General features: G+C 44.4%; 1 protein-coding gene across 5 annotated transcripts in view; it reads left to right on the top strand.

Moving 5' to 3' along the window:
* HPCAL1 (hippocalcin like 1) overlaps window positions 1-20666 on the top strand; it is a 1330750-nt gene that overhangs the window by 640667 nt on the left and 669417 nt on the right. For 3 of the 5 annotated variants that reach the window (XM_069605979.1, XM_069605978.1, XM_069605977.1), the window contains exon 3: window positions 6073-6163. The exons of the other annotated variants lie outside the window; for them this stretch is intronic. The gene's annotated coding sequence lies outside the window, so the exon portion shown is untranslated. The remainder of the gene's footprint in view (window positions 1-6072; window positions 6164-20666) is intronic. 5 annotated transcript variants of the gene reach the window in all.

Genomic DNA, 20666 nt, shown 5'->3' with positions numbered 1-20666 from the left:
GCCCTTCGGAGAGTTCACAAGCTCGGGTCAATGCTATAATCTCTGCGGCCTGTGCAGAATTATGCGTAATTCTCTTAGTTTCCACAACTGTGCTCAATGTAGTGATTGCATAAGCGGCTGTGGATTTACCATCCGGAAGTTTAAAGCAGGAGCCGTACAAAACAGCTCTCCTTGAGGATTATCCAAAGGAGTATCTTTCAAATCAATTCTGCCCTTTGTTTCTTGTTCTGTCGTATACAAACAATCATGTGACTCTTCATCGCCGCAAGTAGTATCTTGCGGAAAAGGTAGGAGTTCAGCCGGATTAAGGACACAACACCTCTTAATTTGAATGTGAGGAGCAAACAAGATCAATTCATAGCTTGTCAACCGTGCAGAAGTGAGGTGTCGCGTTTGAGTTCGGTTCAATAGAACATCTACAGAGTGAGGCACCATCAGGGTTAGATCATGGCCTAAGGCCATTGCCTTACTCTGTTTTACAGACGCGGCAGCAGCAGCGACAGCGCGCAGACATCTTGGCAAAGCACATGCTACAGGATCAAGGGCGGAAGAATAGTAACCACACGGCCTATTCTTCCCTCCATGTTCCTGCGTTAATACAGCCAAAGCACATCCATCACATTCATGCACAAACAATACAAATGCCTTTTCATAGTTTGGTGTGCCCAAAACTGGTGCAGAGCATAATGCAGTCTTAAGCAAGTCAAACGACTGCTGGTGTACCGCATTCCATGGTAATGGCAATGGCGAAGAAATGCCCTTCTTTGTCAAAGCCACCATCGGTTTGATCACTAGTGAGAAATTCGGGATCCACAACCTACAGTAAGAAGCCATACCTATCAAGGCCCTAACTTCCTTCTGTGTATTTGGGACAGACATGCCAGAAATGTGTTTTATTCTTTCAGGTGTCAATCTTCTTCCCTCCTTTGACAGGAGATAGCCTAAATAGGTGACCTCCTGACAACAGCGAAGCTTTGTGACAATGCTTAGCTAGATGAATAACTAATAACACAGTGCCCTCCTTACAGGCACTCTGAGTCAGCAGCTAGAAGCAAATCGTCAACGTACTGAAGCAAAGTATAGGTAGAGGGAAATTCAAGGGTATCAAGTTGTTCTTTCAAAGCCCTACTATAAATACTAGGACTCTCTGTGTACCCTTGAGGTGCACGAGTAAATGTAAACGAGCGACCCCCTAATGTGAACGCGAACAAATATCTACTATCCTTGTGTATAGCAATATTAAAGAACGCATTCTTTAAGTCCACAACACTAAAGTAAGTAGCTGTAGCTGGAATCATGGTTAGGATCGTCGTTACATCAGGCACAATTGGAAATTGTGGTGCCACAACTTTATTAATGGCACGTAAATCAATTATAAAACATAAGGGTATTACATTATCGCCTTTCTTGTACACGGGTAAAATCGGACTATTACACAAACTTCCTGAAATTTCTTCAATCACACCGTGATGCAAAATCGGAACCAATACATTTCAAAGCTCGCTCGCCCTCAACCGAAATCTTATACTGGGGAATGCGTGGCAACTCAATTCCATGTTTCAAAACTATCTTAACAGGGTCGATCTGTAAAACACCAACATCATTGTCGTCGACAGGCCACAAGCTCTCTGGTACATCAATGAATTCTAGAGGCAAAGGTCTAGTCAAAAATTGCGAGGCAGAAAATTGCTGTGGTGAAATCGTCAAGCGCACTCCATCAGAAGAACAATAAATCACTGCATTTAATTCTTTTAACAAATTCAACCCCAGCAAGTTCTCTCCGCAATCCGAAGTCAACAGAAAAGGACACTGGTCCGTAAAGGGACCCAAAGAAATAGGTACCGGCATAGAAACCGGACAAACAACTGGTGTACCGGAAAACCCTACAGAAACATTGGTTTGCCCTGACAGTGGAATGTTTGGAACCCGTGAATGATCAATGGAACACTTCTGTGCTCCAGTGTCTATCAAAAACTGATGTTTCCTATTTCCCACCACCATTTCAACGTAGGGACCTTTCTGATTGACGGGAATAGGTGTAGGTTCCAAACCCTGCTTCGGGCAATCCTAACGAAACAGAATATCATCAAAAGTAAGCTCTTCAGATAAATATGCAGCGGAAGGATGATCAAATATATTCCTAGTGTCTGCACTCGGAGTCTGATTGTCCTGCGAAAAAGGTTGTTGAGGGTCCTGTGTAAACTGACCTCTACCAGGGCCCCCTATGCCCGGGCGACCTCTGGATCACCTACCCATATTACCAAATGTATTATTCGACCTTTGTTAAAGGACGGGGCATTATGCTCGCCAATGACCCTCTCAACGACAATAAGCACACTGATTAATATTCACAGGACCCAAGGGCACATTCCCCTGCGGGACATACTGACCTCTAACCTGAGAATTACCCCATCTGGGGCCCCTAACAATTTGCTGCAATAGCACTTTAGTTTTTAAATCGCCTTTCTGTTTTTCAATCCTATCTTTTTCATTATTGACACGGTTCTCATAGTACTGAGCCATGTGCAGTACTTCTGATTGTGACTTCGCCTGCCAAGCGCTCTCAGAATACATAATCTGTGACTGGATGTCAGGCAGTAATCCACGTACAAATTTGTCCACAAATAATCTTTACCCAGACTCTGTGCCTAAGTCTTGTCCACTGAAATCTGAGAATACCTGTTCGAACCTATTAAAGAACTCCGTAGCTCCTTCAGACTTTCCTTGGACACAGGCCATAAGCTTGTCCCAAATAATTCTCTTTTCGGGAATTATGGTTTTTAATTTATCAATGATTCTATCAGGCAGAGTTAATATCACCTGTTGTGGTCTTTCACCAGCTGGCCTTTCCCCATCGAGTCTAGTTATATTCGGCCATGTATCTCCCAACCCGGGTACATCGTCAATATTTCTAACTTGTTTTCATAAATCTACGGGCAGGAGTACAGGAAACAACAAATCAATGTCACCTATGGTCAACACTGAGGTTTGCAAAACAGATTCCATCTCTTTATAGAACCCTGTCGGATTTTTTCTAATGTCAGGAATAGACTGTCTAATGGTGTTCACTTCCTGCCGTGAAAACGGGACGTGAACAAACTGTGATACATAATGTGCACGAATGTTCACAGCGACAATACCCTGTGGAGCATCGGCCGCAACCTCAACCTTCGGGACAAATGTCGGGGGAACCTCTCTCATAGGCAACTGAGATGTAGGCAACTCCGAACGCTTACTAAGCAACAGAGCCAAGTCGAGCGCTAAAGCAGTCGAAGAAGTGTCAAGTGAAAAAGCTCTCTTATAAATGCTCAATAACTCTGTGGGACAACTAATCTTCCACTTTACACACTCATCCTGCAGGTACTCTACCATTACCTGTATCACTTTCCTCTGCATTTCCAACGTGTATTGACTATATGTGTCATATACCTCAACTGGAGTTATTGATATGTCTGAAATCCATCTAATCGCATCTTTCTTACAAATTTGCATTTCCTCCGATATCGGTTTACGACACGGAAGGAACCGTTTCTGTACATACATATTCTCCTCTTCATCATCCTCATTCTGTATCTTTTCTAACTCCTTTCTATACCCAAATAACCTCTCGACATGCTCATTTACCTTCTCCACAGTGTCTCTGGAAAGTGCTAGAGTATTTAGATCCCCCAACCCTTGCGGAACATCCGCATTATTTAATCTTCCCCACATTATACATAACTGAATCCCTAAACCTTCAATAAAAACATTTTTCTCAGGAAAATTACCCGTATTACAAAGTGTGGCAAAAACACTAGCTTGATCATCCTTCTCCATACAATGCTTAGCCCATGCAATTAACTCACGTTTCTTCTTCGGCGGTACAGTATTGCGAGTGACACTTTTGTTCCCGTACCTCGATCGATTACAAGCGGCTCAGGACCACTTGGAAGAGAGGGAGCAGGCAAATTCGATGGAGGTACTTTAACTGGTGCGATAAAAAGAGGCAGAGGAGCAGGTGGAGGGACAAAAACCGGACTAGTAGGAACAACAGGTTGAGTCGGAAGAGCAGGAATAACAGCAGGAAGAGGTACAGCAGTGGGAAGAGGAACATACGGAGGTGGCGCAGAGGCACCAGGCCTTCGTTCATTTAATATTTTGTCAATAAACTCATCAGAAATATGAAGATCTTTAGAAGGATAGATTTTCTGAATTCCAAGTGAGAAAGCCCTATCCATATTTTTAGTCGCCTCAGACTGTTTGTTTTGGTCATATAACAATGCTTTTTCAGCGTTCGTTTTATGACGACGTCCATGTTTCTCTCTACCTTTAAGTTGTTGCAACACTTCTTTTTTCCAATTCTGCAAAACATCAAATGCTGCAGGTCTAGCCTTTTTCTTTAACAAGACTGACTCCAAATATTCAATGCGAGGGATCTCAAAACTACCATTGATTGGCCACTGAAGTTCGGAGGCATGTCTGGTTTGTCTGTGCCAAATATCATTAAATACTATACTTCCAATGCCGTACTTACAGTACATAGTACATGCCGGCGACCCCTCCTGTGGTGCGGGACGGCTAAATTCCAACGATTGTCTATCACTGCGGAATAATGCCCTAAAGCAGGTAGACAATTTCCCAGGCATATCTCACATTTCTGGTGTTACCTGGTCAATAATTGTGTCTACAGATACAATGCGCCAAAATTCAAATTGTCAGGGTTAAATTAAGTATCGGGTCACGACTCACCTGACCAAACCTAAGGAGGACCGATCGGTACTTCTAAGAATCTTACCTAACTAATCTTACCTCGTGTACAGTGATTTAGGCAAATCTGCACGGCTCGAGAAGTGGACCCTCGTCAAGATGCCGTCTCAGACCACAAGCTAATCGTCCAGGGATCGGGTCATGCAGCACTGCTGAGGTGTTGCGTCTCATCCAGGGGCCCCTTTATGTCACACCGTCCGATCCCGTTCCAATAGCGTGTGTCAACCTTCAACAATCCGGCATCAACCTTGAGGGTCCCTATTCGGGCGCCAACTGTGAAAACAGAAAAAGAATATTGAGGCTGAGTACCCCAAAAGGAAATACACCGGGTTACAAAGGAACATACAAAGTACTTTATTTTATACTGAATCCAGTTACAAAAACAGAGCAAAAATCAGATAGCTATCGGCCCTCAGTACAACACAACGAACTCCAGCGTAGTTCAGTGTGTTCAGTGAGAGACGCTGTACATTAGAATGCATTCGCTTTTTATACATTTTGTGGGCGCGATGCCCAGCCCCACTTCGGGTTAATATTCCTTTTAATATATCACCGATCTAGGGTCCGTGCAAAGTCTCAAATAACTGCATATAACTGGTTTGCCTTTAATACATGTATCAACAAGCGTATGCAATAGCTGTGTATTCTAAAGTTTTCCATGCAGGTCTTCTTAAACATTAATACAATGTAGTTAAACAGATGTTCTTTGTTCAGTATTTGAATACATTGTCTCAACATATGCTCGTGGATTAGTTTTTCATTGCACGAGTAATCCTTCTACACATAGGTCAGTGAAGGACAAGGTCTCAGTTCATGACCTCAACAGGTGGCCTGTAGGCAGATTACACATTAGCTATGTACAGAGGTCAAGACGGCCATGTTGTATTCTGCAATTACATCGTCCACCATTTTAGCCCACAGGGTGACTTTTACACAACAAATCCTAAAATGGCGGTTTGACCTAAAATGGCGGCCTACATGGATTTAAGGTCAGGACCTTGCAACACAGATTTCTTTCGCAAGCGACTTTTGAGCAGCTTGGCATAGGCCAATATTAAATATATTTATTACAATAGGAGGCACGATATACTTTCTATTTCGACACAACATCGCTTGAACTAATGGAAGCACAATGCAGCACTTAAGACGTATGCTCATGGTCTCCATATGCATGGGTTACTGTACATAATAACTAACAGTTTTCACTGTGTCACTCTTAATCATGTGACGCAAATGCACCATTGTTGAATAGTTGTTTAAATAGTGGACTTCTGAGTACAAGATGCATAAATTCACACAGTGTTTACTTCTCTGTGCTTTTTACAGTGTACGAATCCATCTGCATTAGAACAGATTGAATCGGGAGGTCTGCAGCAGTGAAAAGCCTTCCAGGAAATTGGAACCAGATTGGATTTGGGTAAGCCTAAAGTTTATCATGGATGTACTGGTATTTAATTAACAGCTTTTTCAAAAATGCTTTATATATGTAGTCAATAAACGAACTTTAGTATAAAGAGAAATTATATGCCCACAACTGGCCGCTTTATGTTAAAAATAGTTTGTACCAGACAAACAGGCAAAAAGTGGTAGAGCTACGGTGTGATAAAAAGCAACGTAAGAGCAGAGCAACTGTACCCACCGTCACAATGTGTGGGTGCAATAGAAGGTCGTTATTAGGCCTCGCCTCCTGGGAGTAGCTTCCAATGGGGGAGTGGGCGAGTACTTGAGGACCGAAAACACCACAGCAGAACGAGGCTGCTGAGGATCTGGAGATGCAGCCGTCATATTATTGAAAGCTACTATCTAAACCGAGCGATCAACCCAGATCCACCAAATGAGTGACAGCAGCAGGGAGTGACACTGGTGGTCACGTGGGGGCAAGAATAGAGCCAATTCATCGCAGCTTGAAGGAGCCCACTGTGATCAGCGAAGGAGTGCAGGGGCAACTCTACACCTGCCCTAGCTCTACTCTCAATGGGACCCTGAAAGGCCGCAAAAAGTAAAGGCAAGGTGAGGTTAAAGTATAGAGGCGTTCAGGATCCACTGTGAGGGATGTTGAGCGGGTGTTAATAAATGTTACTCGACTTGTCATCAATATCATTTGTTTAAAAATTATGTATTATTTATATCAAATTCAAAAATTACACATACATTTTGAAAAAAGAAGCAAGATTGACAGAAACAATTTAGAAATCTGCCTATGACTTATTATGGTATATCATTAACTTATGAACGCTGTCTCATTACCTCCCATCTTGCTTCCTTGCCACAGTTCCTACTATACTAAGGCGACTATGCAGAGTTCCTTGTTGCCTGTACCTTCACCCTTGTCCGGAGGAACCGTCCGAGGAAGGGGAAGAGGGGTGACGGTGCATGCAACAAGCAGCTCTGCACGGTGGCGTCGTGCATTGACTCTGATGAATTGGGGAGCTTTTGCATAGTGATGATTACCGTATGTAACCTGCCATTATGCAGAGCCGAAGAGTTTTCTGAAAGCCCTACTGGCACCCTTGCAGAATGGCTGGGCCAAGAGCTATTTTTTAAAGGACATCTCTCTAATTCTTTAATGCTGGCGAAGCACTGGCGAAGCACTGAAAGCAACATTTGAACGCGCTCTTCTTATGGAATATCAAACTCATGTGCGAGCATTTTGCTGGGAAGTGAATGCTGACGATACCTCTGCTAATGTACACGGAAAGTGGCCGCCCGCCGCCTATGTGGCGGCATTGTGCCCTTCACTGAGAGATTGTGGAAAGATTGTTCTCAATGGTGTTTGGCATTAAAATGTGGGTGCGAGTAGGTCATTCATAGCAGTAGCAACACTTCAGATCGATACAAGTGTGCCTGAGAGGAGGGCTTCTCACTGGTCGATTTCTTCCTAGATTGATGTTGATCAAATTGAAATTAACAGTTTACAAATGAAGCAGATTAAACATGAAATTGACGCTCCAATAGTGAGAACACGATGTCAAAAGCAGGCGGAGATGAAACATGTTCATTCACACGTGGTTACATATGAAGAAAAAAAATGTAGAGCTGTTTGTACAAAAAACAACTGTGAAGTGCTTGCTGTGTTTTCCTGTTTTGTGGACATGTTGAGTGGTTTTCAACGAGCGCAGCTGAGTGCTGGAGCACTGGTGCTTCGAAGTCAGACCAGGGCAGGGACGGGCAGGTCTCTGCCCTTATAGAAGTGGCGTAGTTAGGCATGGAAGGGGTGTATGGCGGTTACCCCAGTTTTGTAATGATCTATGTGTGAAGAGGAAGGATGGTTAGTTTTGCCAAAGAGAGTTTGAGTGCTGTGGAGGTGCAGGGGGCTTGCCTTGCAGTATTCACTTTGCGCACAAGGAGTGTGAGGTTTTATTTTGGAGTGCATAAGTACATGTCTTTGCTGCAGCAGATGTGTGTGCAGTTTTAATGTTAACATTCTGTCATTTTATTCCTGTTAAGGCCTTAGGAAATGAAGGGCGCAAACACGAGAAGGAATATGGAACGCCTCTCTTTATTCAGCTCTATCCGCATACTGCCTTCCCCTTCCAGACTCCTCCCACTTCCCAGGTCATATCTTAAAGAGACAGTGAACTCTCTAACAACACCCCCGGACAAATGCCGTTGCATCCACTCAACATTCTTCCACTAGGCGCAATGGTTTCCTAATGGTGCGCCGTGGGCGACCACTGAAGCCAATGTCGGGACCAGCCTCAGGACCGTTAGCCATCTCCTCCAGGTGTCGAGACAATGCTGCTGGTGGGACCCACAAGTCGTCTCTTGATGCACAGGGTTCCGGGGCCGGGTCTGGAGGTGGAGGCCTTTCAACCTCATCCTTAACAAAATGTTTATGTTTATATTTATTGAGTTTATATAGCGCTTTACACCAAAGCGCTTTACAGAATAACAACAGGTACAGTAATGAATGAAGCAGAATTTAGAAACATGAAACAAACCAGTGATACAGTATTTAGAACAATTTACAGGAGGGAGGGGAAGGGGGGGACCCCGAGTGACCTCCAACGCACTAAGGTGGTTACAGTATCCAAATTGGGGTAATTGGGGGGAGGGGGTAGGAGGTGGGGTAGGTAAGGGGGCAGGAGTGTGAGGGGGGAGAGAGGTAGGGAAGGAGAGTCAGGGGGGAGTGGAGAAGAAGGGCTTTGAATGAGGAGTGGAATGATGGGTAGGTAGGGGTGGAGTAAATAGAGAGAGGTAGGGAGTTCCAGTGGAGGGGTGCCAAGAGTTGGAAGGAGCGGAATTGAGAGGAGGCACAAGGGGCTGGTGGTACAACGAGAAGGTGGAGATTGGCTGAGCGGAGAGAGCGGGAGGGAGAGTAAAATGAGAGGAGGGAGGCAAGATAGGGGGGGCGAGGTCATGGAGAGATTTGTAGACAAGGCAGAGGAATTGGAATTTCAATTGTGAGAGGAAGGGGAGCCATCCGAGTTGAGAGAGTGAGGTAGAGATAGAGTCTTGAGGACCAAGAAGACATAGAGTGCGGATAGAAGAGTGGTAGATGGATTTTAGGGGAGTCAGGTGAAAGACAAGGAGTCCAAAGAGAAGAGAGGAGCAGTAGAAGAGACGGGAGAAAATAAGGGAGGAGATTAGTAGAAGCGTGAAAGGTGAGGGAGGAGTGGATCTTACAGATGTTGAAGAGGTGGTGCCGACATGCACGAGAGGTTAGGGAGATGTGGTTGGAGAAAGAGAGAGAGGAGTCAATATGGAGGCCAAGGTTGCGGGTGTGGGTCGAGGTGGGGAGATTGGAAGGGGGAAGTGGATGAAGGGGGGAGGGGAAGGTGAGAGAGTGTTGGGAGGGAAGAAAAGCATTTCAGTCTTGTCAGTGTTGAGGGAAAGAAAATAACAAACTATTATTATTGTATATTTCGAGTTCGAAAAACAAACTGTTATACTCCGCAGCTTCCACTAGATGTCGGCCTATGCACAGCATGTGAATCTAAGCAGATACAAGCATCAGAAATACGATTACGGTGAGTAATGTATCCCATATATTATTGTATATATATATTATTATTATTAACTATTATTAAACAAATTATTGTTTAAATAACAAACTATTTATAATAATATAAATATATAAACTGTTATATATAATAATATATATATATTCTTGTATATATATATTATTATTATTATTATTAACTATTATTAAACAAATTATTGTTTAAATAACAAACTGTGCCGTGTTATCTCTTTCTCAGAGTTCACGGTGGTCAGCATTGTCCCTTTGACGGCGATGACTTGCAGGAGGTGCGGGGCAAACCGGGAGTCATGTGCTCTTTTTAAAACTGGGATTCCTTTAATTATCGGTTGCTTCTGAAGATTTTCTTTCTTTGCAGTTGTTTTAGAGTCAAGCGGCGGGATTGAAATTATTGATTTTGCAGCACCCTCAAAAATCCCAAAAGACACCGGTAGACTGGCCAAGTTATTAATCAAATTTTTACAAAGATTCTGTTGTGTAGCCCGACTAGGCTGGTCAGAAGATTCGACTATTGGATCGTTCTCGTTCAAAGGCAAGTTTTCAAAGTTACTTTGCTGAGGCTCAGGAGTTGTTTGAGTGTTGGACAAATTTACGACTTCTTTTGGAGGTCTTCCCTAGACCACGTCATCTGAATGTGTTATTTGCTTAACAGTATTTGGCATGGTTTTTGATTTCACGTTCTTCACGCTCTGTCGGGAAGCGTGTTGTTGATGATTAGGTTGCGTCATATCTCTGGAATCAGCAGATGTTATGTTGTGAACCAGTGGAATTGGCACCTTTTGTTGCATCCCAGCAGACGAGTGTTACATCCATTTGACAGCCTCAAGCTGGCCTTCTGTGAGGGTGTCATTCTGACAGTGATGTCGCGCTGCTAAATCGCTCAACCTTTCTTGCCAATGAATAGCTTGATCTGCTTCACGTAGGAGTTAAAACAAATACACAGTTTCAAAGTTTTCCATTTTTTCTTTTAAGTTTGAAATTAGAGAAGTCTGATCTTTTAGGGCATCAAGGAGTGATTCATACATCTTCAAAAAAGGTAACAACGCTGTTGAAGATGCGGCAACGACGTTGTTGTAAATATGCATGGCAGCTGCCGAGGAAAGGCTGGGTTTAGCGCTTGAGCCAGAGTTCTCATTTGTGGACGAATGCAGGCTGGTACCCGTATCAGAGTGAGAATAACCCATTATTGATGTATTTATTGCTGGCATAGCACATGAGGCTCTCATTGGATTTAACAGTATAGGTCGTAATCCTGCCAGTCGCGGGGTGCTTGAAGAAACCTTTCTGTTTCGCAGTGTGTTGGATTTTCGACGAGCATCCGGCTGTAAAGCATCATCGGACATACATACGCCTGGTGCCTGGGAATTAATATTAGTCGATTCAGACGAAAGCTCACACACTGCAAATGATTTCAGATTGCCAATGAAGCGTATTTCAGGACCCTGATGGCCGATATGTGTGTTGTTAATCAGGGCTTGCTCAGGTAATCGAGACTTGATTTTGCTTAACTGCCTCCCCGGACCGTCAGTCATGTGGGAAGAGGAATTTACCAGCATCTCGTCAGTAGTCACTATCTGATTTACATTCACATCAAGCTTTTTGTGCACTGTGGTTACGGGACTTGAACATTGATTGTCACCATTAGAGACCAATTGTTTCGTGAGTCTAGACTCCTTGTCAATGACAAGAGCTGTTTTTAGAGGAGACTCCATCGTTAGGCGGATATTTGTTTGGTAGGGATGTTTACCTTGGGGTGGACCATGATAGCGTTCTCTTCTTGAGAAGCCTCCATTAACTCTGCATCTGTACGGTCAAAAGGATAAAAAAACACGTTGGCGGTTTCAGGGGTAGGAATAGTCTTCTCCCTCTCGCTTAGCGTGAGTAACATAGGAAGGGGAGATCTAAGTGAAACAAGTGGTAAATCATTTAATGTAAGAGGTTTGAAATGCTGTTGCTTGTTTACTGATCCCACTTCCTGCCAGGCTCAATCGAAATGTTGCTGAGGGAGATCACCTCACTCGAATGCGTGACTGCAGCAACTTTGGATAATTCAGTTTCATTCTCGACGGCATCAGCGTCTGCCGAGTCACACAGCTGTTGGGAAGCAGGGAGCTCCTCCTCTCCACAAGATCCTGACTTCGCCGTCAACGCGAACACTGCAGCTTCGTCCGGCGTCTCCACCAGCACAGAGGTGCCAGTGATAATGACGGAGGCAGACTCGGGCAAGGGGGCAGAAATCTCAAGAGTTGTTTGCTTCGGGACGCTTACCTTCGGAATTTTGGTAACTGTATCGGCTTTCAATGCGGTCAACGGATTCTGTATACAGCGTTGTTGGAGCATTTTACGCCATGTCGCGGGACCCTTGTGGCCAGTATTTGCAGTCATTGTGGACCGCGCCGGACTGGGACAGACTGGGACTCTGCACCTGGACTCCGCGCCACGCTCCGTGCGAGATTAGAGTTTTTAAACTCCTTGCCAGATGAAAACAGAAACAGACTTGCTTATCGTGCAGCTCCTCTCACAAGAGACTGGGGCAGACTGGGACTTGCACTAAAAGTGCATTTTTAGTGTACATAAGATTTAAACTTGCCAATTAGTTCAATAGTTTCCAACTGTTTGTTTTCTAGAAAAAGAGGTACAAATGTGCTGAATTCCTTCTGCTGGAAGATGTTGTTGTGTTGTAGGGGTGGAGTTGAAATATGCCCAGCTAACGCCCACCTCTACATGGCTATGATTTGTGATCAGGGATAAGTGTCTGCACTATATATGGGGGCCCGCATCTGGTTTAATGCTGGTTTTTGTCATGGTTTTGTAATGTGCTAAAAAAAAAAAAACAGAAGAATTCCCCAACATCCTCTCCTTGTTGTGGCCAAAAGCATAGCATCACGTTTTCATTTTTTTTTTTAAATGCCTCGCTTCTTTTTACCAAATCAATTAGAAATATTTTCTCTGACATTCTAAAGAATGTGTACAGGACCTGCAGCATGATAATGAAGAACAGAAACCTGGGAAGGACAGTTACTTAAATTCACTGAATCTTTTAGGTTAAAGGAAACAGGTAATGTTGCTTAATTGCTGTGAGGTTGCCATACAGGGGTTGCAGTCCAAGTGGATTTCCCCAGCTTAAGAGAAGGCAGAATTACCCCAAAACCTGGAGCGGAAAAGAAGGGAGCATGAAATGATTGGTTATTTGTAACGCGCTTAATACCCAGAGATTTCTAAGCATGGACCCGGGAATCGAACCTGTGTTGCTCTGTATTGTCTTGCTTCCAAGGTGAGCATGCTGCCCCTGAACTATCCTCCTGAATGGGGTACAACAGGGTACTTGGGTACCACGCCAATCAGTAATGCCATTTCTCAGCATCCATAAGAGATTCGGAGCAGTCACGCTACACAACCACTGTGTCCTCTGGCATGCCCACCCTGAACCCCTTCCGTTTGCTGAGGTTCCACTGAGCGTATGTTGGAAAGCTTGTTGCACCTCCCACCCCAGTCTAGCTTCATATTCATTATGGTGAACTTGTCTGGTCCATTATATCCTGAGCTCATATCATTCGCTGGAATGTCCATCTCACCTTATTTTAAAACCTCCATGTCTAGGAATTCGCCATGCTCAAGCAACATGACAGCTTATTGCAAAGCGTGTTTGATTTCTGTTATTTAGATGTGTATTGTTTGAAAAGATTCATCAAACACAGCCTCTATTCCACATTCATAACACAGATTCATAAACCATGCTACACAAGCAGTCCAGGCATCAATGAAGGCTTGCTAAGCCTTTCACTACGTTTTCCACGATTATCTCAAATTCAGGACTATGTATATATGGATATGATCTATTTGCCCTATGCAAAAAGTGTTACTTTGTATGCCGTTACCTATGTGTGTAACTAAGCTGTAAGTTATCTTCTGCAATGCTCCCTGATACCTTTGGGTCTGGTGCGCAATACAGGTAATAAACAAACAAACAGCTGTGCCAATAGGGGCATAGTGTAGTAGATGATATAATTGCTTTAGGTCTTGGAAATTGACATCGCCAGACGTTATCTTGTAAGCTCAAATGCTACCACACATGAATGGGTCTGATTGTTGTCACTATAGGCCTGGTTAGTAAAACAAAAGGTGGGCCAAGGTGGACTCAGCCTTTTAGTTCTGCGTCCACGAGTAGCTGCAATGATGCCTTTATGCGTCCATTAAAGTCAGCGGGGACGTGGGGGTGCCTGTTGGTAAGTCTCTCTGTGATGAATTGAGAGTTGGGTAAGCAGACAAGGGAAATGAGGGGGTGAAGAGGTCATGGTTTCCCGGAAGCCTACAGAACCACGAATGTGCATGGACAAGAGTACCATATATCTGAGGACAATATGTAAGTTGAGCTCGCTCCATATATGGTCACAGAAGCACGAGCATCCTAAGAAATATAGAGGAATTTACCTAGGTGTGCATAGTATCTGTGTATATCAAACATCCATAATCAAGGACTGTAGGGCGAGCTTATTTGAGAATGTGTACACCCTCCCTGCCGGTCCACCTGCGAGTGTCCTCCCCGTTCTCCTGCTCATCACCCGCCACCCTTCATCATGCATCTCTGGGCCCCGAAGGATGTTGCTCTGCATGCCTAGTCACCAATAAAATAAAACTGCATTTATCACGGGAGGATAGCTCAGGGGCAGCGTGCTCGCCTTGGAAGCAAGACAACACGGAGCAACGCACGTTCGATTCCCGATGTCCGAGCTAAGAAACCTTTGGGTATTAAACGCGTTATAAATAACCAATCATATCATACCTGCCTCCTGCTTTTAGTGAGGCCACACAACCTATAGGGCCAGCAGCAGGGCCCCAAGAAAAGGCCTTACGAGAAAAGTAGGGAAGACAAGCCCCTGAGCTGCCGATGGCTGGCCAGTTCCAGCTGCCCAGTGATGGAAACTGCCAGCTAGAGGCCATAGACCTCAGGCTACTTTACCTTGTTTGGTAATATGCGGTAAACTCCTAAGAAAACAGGTATTATTTCCAAAATGTGGCATTTTCTATTTGGCAAACAGGTTTGCATTTGCATCCCTGTTTGTGGGGGAAAGAGCTGGATATAATACATTAGTGAATCATACCACTGCCGCCAACTACGAAGCAATGCACAGAAGACCGAGGAATGATCTTTCTGTGCATCGCACAAGTGGTGAGGCGGTAGGCTTAAGACAAACCCACAATTGCGCACCTCTTTGGGGATCTACCATCATTATTTCACCTTTCTCTTTTTTTATATCAAGGTCTTCACCTTTTGGACCGAGACCGCTGTACACTGCTTGAGGTAAATACCTCATCACCGTAGTAGGTTTTACGTAAAAGACAGGCACTATTCCAATACCACCTGTTATTTACCATTGCTTCCTAACTTCCAATTTGTCCCGCAATCATTTTTACTCGCTATGATCTGATGAAATACTGGCTGTTTTTTGAGCTGTGCCTGCAATGGGGTGGGGGGGTCATTTTTCTGCAAGAGGCCCGCCAAGTGAAAGTGCAAAAGTGCCTTTATGCTTTAATTGTGCGCTCCATCTTATTGTGGTCCGTTTCCATGGCATAGGGGGGCAGCAAAGCAGAGTTTGCATCTTAGCTTTGCTTTCCTCCTTCGTCGCGTAAGAGCACCTGGTTTTACGCCTGCATCAGATTTTCATGCAGGCGTAAAACCAAAGGACACCTATGGAATCCACCTGGCATTTGCACATGGTGTTTGGAAGACGGATTCCATAAGAATTTATTATAAAACGCTGCCTGTAATGCGCAAATTTCAGGGCAGCGTTTTACTTCTCACAAAGCAGAGAATATGATATGATATGATGAGGCATTTATATCGCGCATGTGCACAACTGTTTCTAGGTACCACAAGACAAGGGAGGGAAGACTCAGGGAGGACAAGACAAATTATCCTACTAGGCCTTCTGTCATTCAGAACGTGCAAGTGTGACAATTGAAGTGCGAGAGGGAAGTGCAAGGCGAGGAAACGGAAGTGCGATCAGGGCAGTATGGCTCTGAAGCGCAGCCACTGCAGCGCGACTCTAGTTAAGTGCTGGAGGCAGGGGGGCTGTTTGATTTTATTTACTCTTCACGATTACACTCAGCTTTGTCAGTGTTGAAAATTGCATGCAGGGGGCCACACACACATAATTGCATGCAGTGGCGGTACCCTGCATGCAATTAGCCTCTAGTGACAATCTAGAGTGATCAGGGCTCTTAACTTGACAGTCAACTGCTTGTCTTCTCAGGTGTTGTGTGGTTAGTATCTGTGTAACTTGTGCCTCAAAATCTGTGATCAAATGATCTGCTTACCTGTTCCTCTAGGCTTCATCCTGTTCCACAGATTGACCCAGTATTTGAACTAAAGGGCCCCGTCAACCCCCAGGAAAGAGCTCATGTTGTGGGATAATCGGATTCAGGTGGCTGGGATTTAGCGAATCCCTGATCCAGAAAGTGGGCTAAACCCGTAGCAAATCCACGAGAAAGCCACCCAATACCAAGGTTAAAGCCTGCTAAGATCTTTCACAATGTTGCAGGATGAGTTAATGGAGTTGCTCTTAGTCTGGCATAAATTATGATGTCTTCACTAGAACAGAGTCGACATTTGGAAATACGGTAGCGTGCCACTGTTAGCCCAGGAAACGGTATTACAGTCCATAGTGTATTAATTGACAAGCTAGGGTCAAAGTATAAAATCCAAACATAGGGGTGTGTCTCAGGTCAGGACGCTTTGCGACTGTGAGGCATGAGAATGCCCCTTTCCTGGGCACGAGGGCGGGGCTCCTGAGGAATACACCCACCCTTTAAAGTGACGCAGTGGAAGTAGCTCTAGCCACAGACACTTGACAAATCGCATAATAGTAACTTGTTCTTGCAGCATTCTGGAAGGAGGTACACTGATCTTTAACGAGTTGGCACTGCAGGGCAGCTGTGTGCATTCTGATGGGTAATGCATCCATTGTTTAAAGGAGTGGCCACATACCAATTCATCAAGTGGCTACTCAGACAACCATCTCCTCACGTTGCACAATGAACAATTGAAATGACTGAAACAGCATTTTAAACAAAAAAAGGTACATTTGCCAGTGGAAACACATTTAAAAAGGGTTGTAGTGATCAGTGCGCGTGCCTTGGTTTAATAGGCGTTATAGCCGGAGGCAGTGTTGCATAATGGCAATGTTACTGTACAGATCCCGAGTCTGAATTTGTCCTTTCATTCCTGATTGTGTTGTGCTGTGTTGTGTAACCTGCGTTTGGATATGTTTAACGACAGAGCGTGTTCTTTCTGGAATGAGTCCACACAACAGTGGCTTGATCAGTAGACCGCTCCCATATGAGGCATATGGCCAAAAATCGTAGGGACATGCCCATGACATGTCGGATTTGTCTGTTTATTACATGAACAGATTTCGGCCGATGTTCTTAAGTGAATGCGGACAATACATACACATATAGGTGCAATATACTGAACGGTAAAGGAATGTTGAGGCACTCGAATTACCCTGCAGGAAGATTAACTTAAAAAGTTAATCTATTTGGCATATAGGTGTCAAATCTATTTCAGTCTAATGATAGCTGGGTCTGTTTGGGAAACAGCATAGTCATGACGAAAGATCCCATGGAATCTATACATGTTGCTAAAATTGCAGTAGCATGCATGGCCTCACAAGGATCATCGTCATTTAGGTTGAGTAAGCCCCACACCTCTGCAAAGGGCTGATTGCCTTGATCGAGACACCACGCAGATTGTGTGCGTGGCTTGCCCAGCGGGCAGGGTAGGGGGAGGAATGAGGAAAATATAAGGAGTTACGAGGGTTGGCACGCAGGCAGTCCGTCACACGTCCAATATTGCGTGGAGCGATATGTATTAATGGATCCGACCGCGCAACCTCTCATTGGGGCAATGGCCACGCAAAGCCCTCATACTATCCACCATCCGAAGGCAGGCATACAGGCACTTGCGCATAGGATTCACTGTGCAGAGGTAAATTTGAGTGTCAGATTTACGGGTGTGTGTACGCAGCAGGGGTTGGGCTGCATGCACACAGTGTAGCTGGTTGCGGGAACGGTTTACTGGGTTTCGCATTTTACCCGAGTTACGATAAATCATATGCATATTGTCAGGTGGCGGTAACAGTTAAGGGGGACCACACGCAGGGTCTCCGAGATGCAGACCTGCTTGCGGTGGTCCCCACACACTGTTTAAAGCGTGCATGTATTCACGCCCACGGGAGCATGGAAAAGTAGCTGTTTCTGGCTGTTTTTGCTTTGCATGGGGTGTTGTCGGGGCGTTACGGTTGCGACTTGCGTATAAGGTTACTTTGCGCAAACAATTCCATGAATATGTAGAGCCTGCAGGAAAACTTCTGCATGCACGCTCGCGCAGAGTTGTTCTCGGCACATGGACTTTGATGGCTCTCTGCACCCTTTTCCATGAGTTGGGCCCAAGGTGGCAATGGAAAGCAGGTTTTAACAGGACAGGTAGGGTGGAAAATAGGGGAACACTGGGAGACCTGGAGTCAAAAGCCGGTCTTCAAAGGGCACTTGGAAGACAGTAGTTTTGTAGTGACAATGTGTCTCGCAAAACCTTGTTAAGGCAACTGGATCAAAATAAAAGTATTCTGACAGGGAAGGGAAAACTGTGTGGAGAGTAGCAGAGCGAAACACGACTGAGAACATATCTGGAAAATTCAGGAGCAGCATTTATAGGGAGTGGGTTGCCGTGTGGAAGATTTCATGCAGCCGGAGCGTCTTGTGGGAAGGAAAACAAACACCACTTTTGTCGAATGGCATTTTCGCCTAATTGATTTCAACAGTTTTTTTACCACAAACTTGCAGATGCTAAGTATGGATACGGGATATAGTGAGTCGGGAAGTTGGCGGTGGAAAGTGGGCGCACTGGTCTCCCCCTGCTGTTTGTAGTTAGAAAAAAGTGAAAAACCTGCAAAAATGCTTTTCTGCAAAATAAAATGAGGCAAATATCCATCGAAGCAACAGGCAGAATCATGTTGGTGATGCAAGATGACAAATGACATCTGGGAAGATCCACAAGCACAAAGAATTGTGCGTTTCAGCATTCATGGCATTAGGGTGAGTAATGAAAAGGGATCGGTGTGATCACTGCACATTTATTACTGTGCAATACCAAAATGTCGATTTTTCTTTTTTCCTTTTTTTAACACATTTCACTGCATACATATGCGTTGGGAGACCCCTGCAGGCCGCCCATACCTCCCATATTTATTATTAGCTTTATCCCCCACCCTCACATATATATGTGGTGAAACGGGGCTGTCGAAAGTCGGTATTTTGGTATACGCAGTAAGGTGATGCGCAGTGATGGTATGATACCATGAAAAGGGCCATCATTTGCAAACACTTGGAAACCTTAAACCTGTACTTCCTTAGACTTTCATTCTTTTTAAATATCCCAGTGGACTAAACAAAGATACATTTTAAAGAACATGCAGCACTTAAATATTGACAAATTATAGAGAACAGCTTTCCGGCGCCAAAAGTACTGCTTTAGGGTATTGGATGCAGGATTGTGGACTTTTCACTGGCATCTGCCCATGTCTTCTCTCAACATTGTTGCCCGGTGGACACAGTGACCATGTCACAGAGTTTCAAAAATGGAAGATATGGTTAGAACATTTTGGCATTATTAAACCTCTTCAACAAATATTTTACTTATTTGGTTTTCCTGTCTGATGGAGAGCCAGAGAACGAGGGAATTATGCAATTAAAATGAAAAGAGCTGCCACAAAGGGTATACCTAAAAAGGGCATATATTGCTGGTGTTTTACAAAGCACCAATTACAACAATGCTGGTTCAAAGAGTCGGTAGCAAATTGGGGACCGTGGAAGTGTAAAAAAGCAACCGTGTTTTGGTATGGAGTAGCACGCATTCCTACTTAACATCCTATCATACAAATAAGCTAAACATCAAAGCAGTGATAGTGAAGCGAAGGGGCATCCAGAGGGGTGCAAAGAGCTGTACTATAAATCAAGCCTGCTTAGACATAGAGCAGGGCCTCGCGGCAAGACCCAGGAAGGCAAATAGTGGGGGGATCTAGGTGGATTGTCAGGATCCCCTTGGGCATCTCACCATTTGGCCAATTTTCTGCAAAGGCTTACTTGAAGAAGGATCATTTTACAATTCCCTTGACATTCAGTTAGGCAGGTTGGTAAAGTATTCCCACTTTTGTGGCAGACACTACAGGGATATTGCCTTGTGTCCAAATGTGTCCAGCTTTAGTTTGCCATCCGCCTGTTTAATCAGTGGCTCAGCCTGCAAGTTGTCCTCAGAAAAAAGGGATTTAATGTATGTCAGCCATGTCGTTTCTGCGATGGAGTGCAGGTCATCCAACGCCTCATTAGCCATGACGCTGCGATTGTGCGCCCAAAATGTGCCACTATCATTGATATGCAGTAATTGAAACATAGATAGCCAAATTGCCCTTTGCGTGGAATTCTTGTGCTGGCCAATCCAGTTTTTGTATTTTGTAGTGAGCAGAGTCAAGGCGGCTCTCTGTTTCATGTTATAGGACTGGTTGGTATTTTTCTTTATACTGGCTCGGTCTCTATGTAATTGGTTTTTCCTGTCAGAAATGAGCACATTGAATAAACCTCTTGTAGGGCGATTTCTAGGCATTGTTCTGCTCCACATTTTCGCTGAGGCCAGTAGGAGCGTCATGTCATGACTCTGTTCATGTCCCAGCTAGGATGGGTCAGCAAGTTTGCCACCCATTCTTAACCCAGCAACACATGTGACTCTAATCTGTTCATGTTGGCATTGGACCATAAGAGTCTATTGCCTTGGCGATTGACACAAATTCCCCGGCAGTTAATATTATTCCTAGTTTTACCAGTACCTAGATTATGAGTCCAGCTCAATAAACTGTGGTCGCTAGGTGTGTTTGAAACATATGAA

Source organism: Ambystoma mexicanum, chromosome 4p, assembly GCF_040938575.1.
Source record: "Ambystoma mexicanum isolate Mex_15411 chromosome 4p, UKY_AmexF1_1, whole genome shotgun sequence".
Taxonomy (NCBI): domain Eukaryota; kingdom Metazoa; phylum Chordata; class Amphibia; order Caudata; family Ambystomatidae; genus Ambystoma; species Ambystoma mexicanum.
The sequence above is the reverse complement of the archived record's forward strand: the minus strand, read 5'-3'. Positions and strand labels throughout refer to the sequence as shown.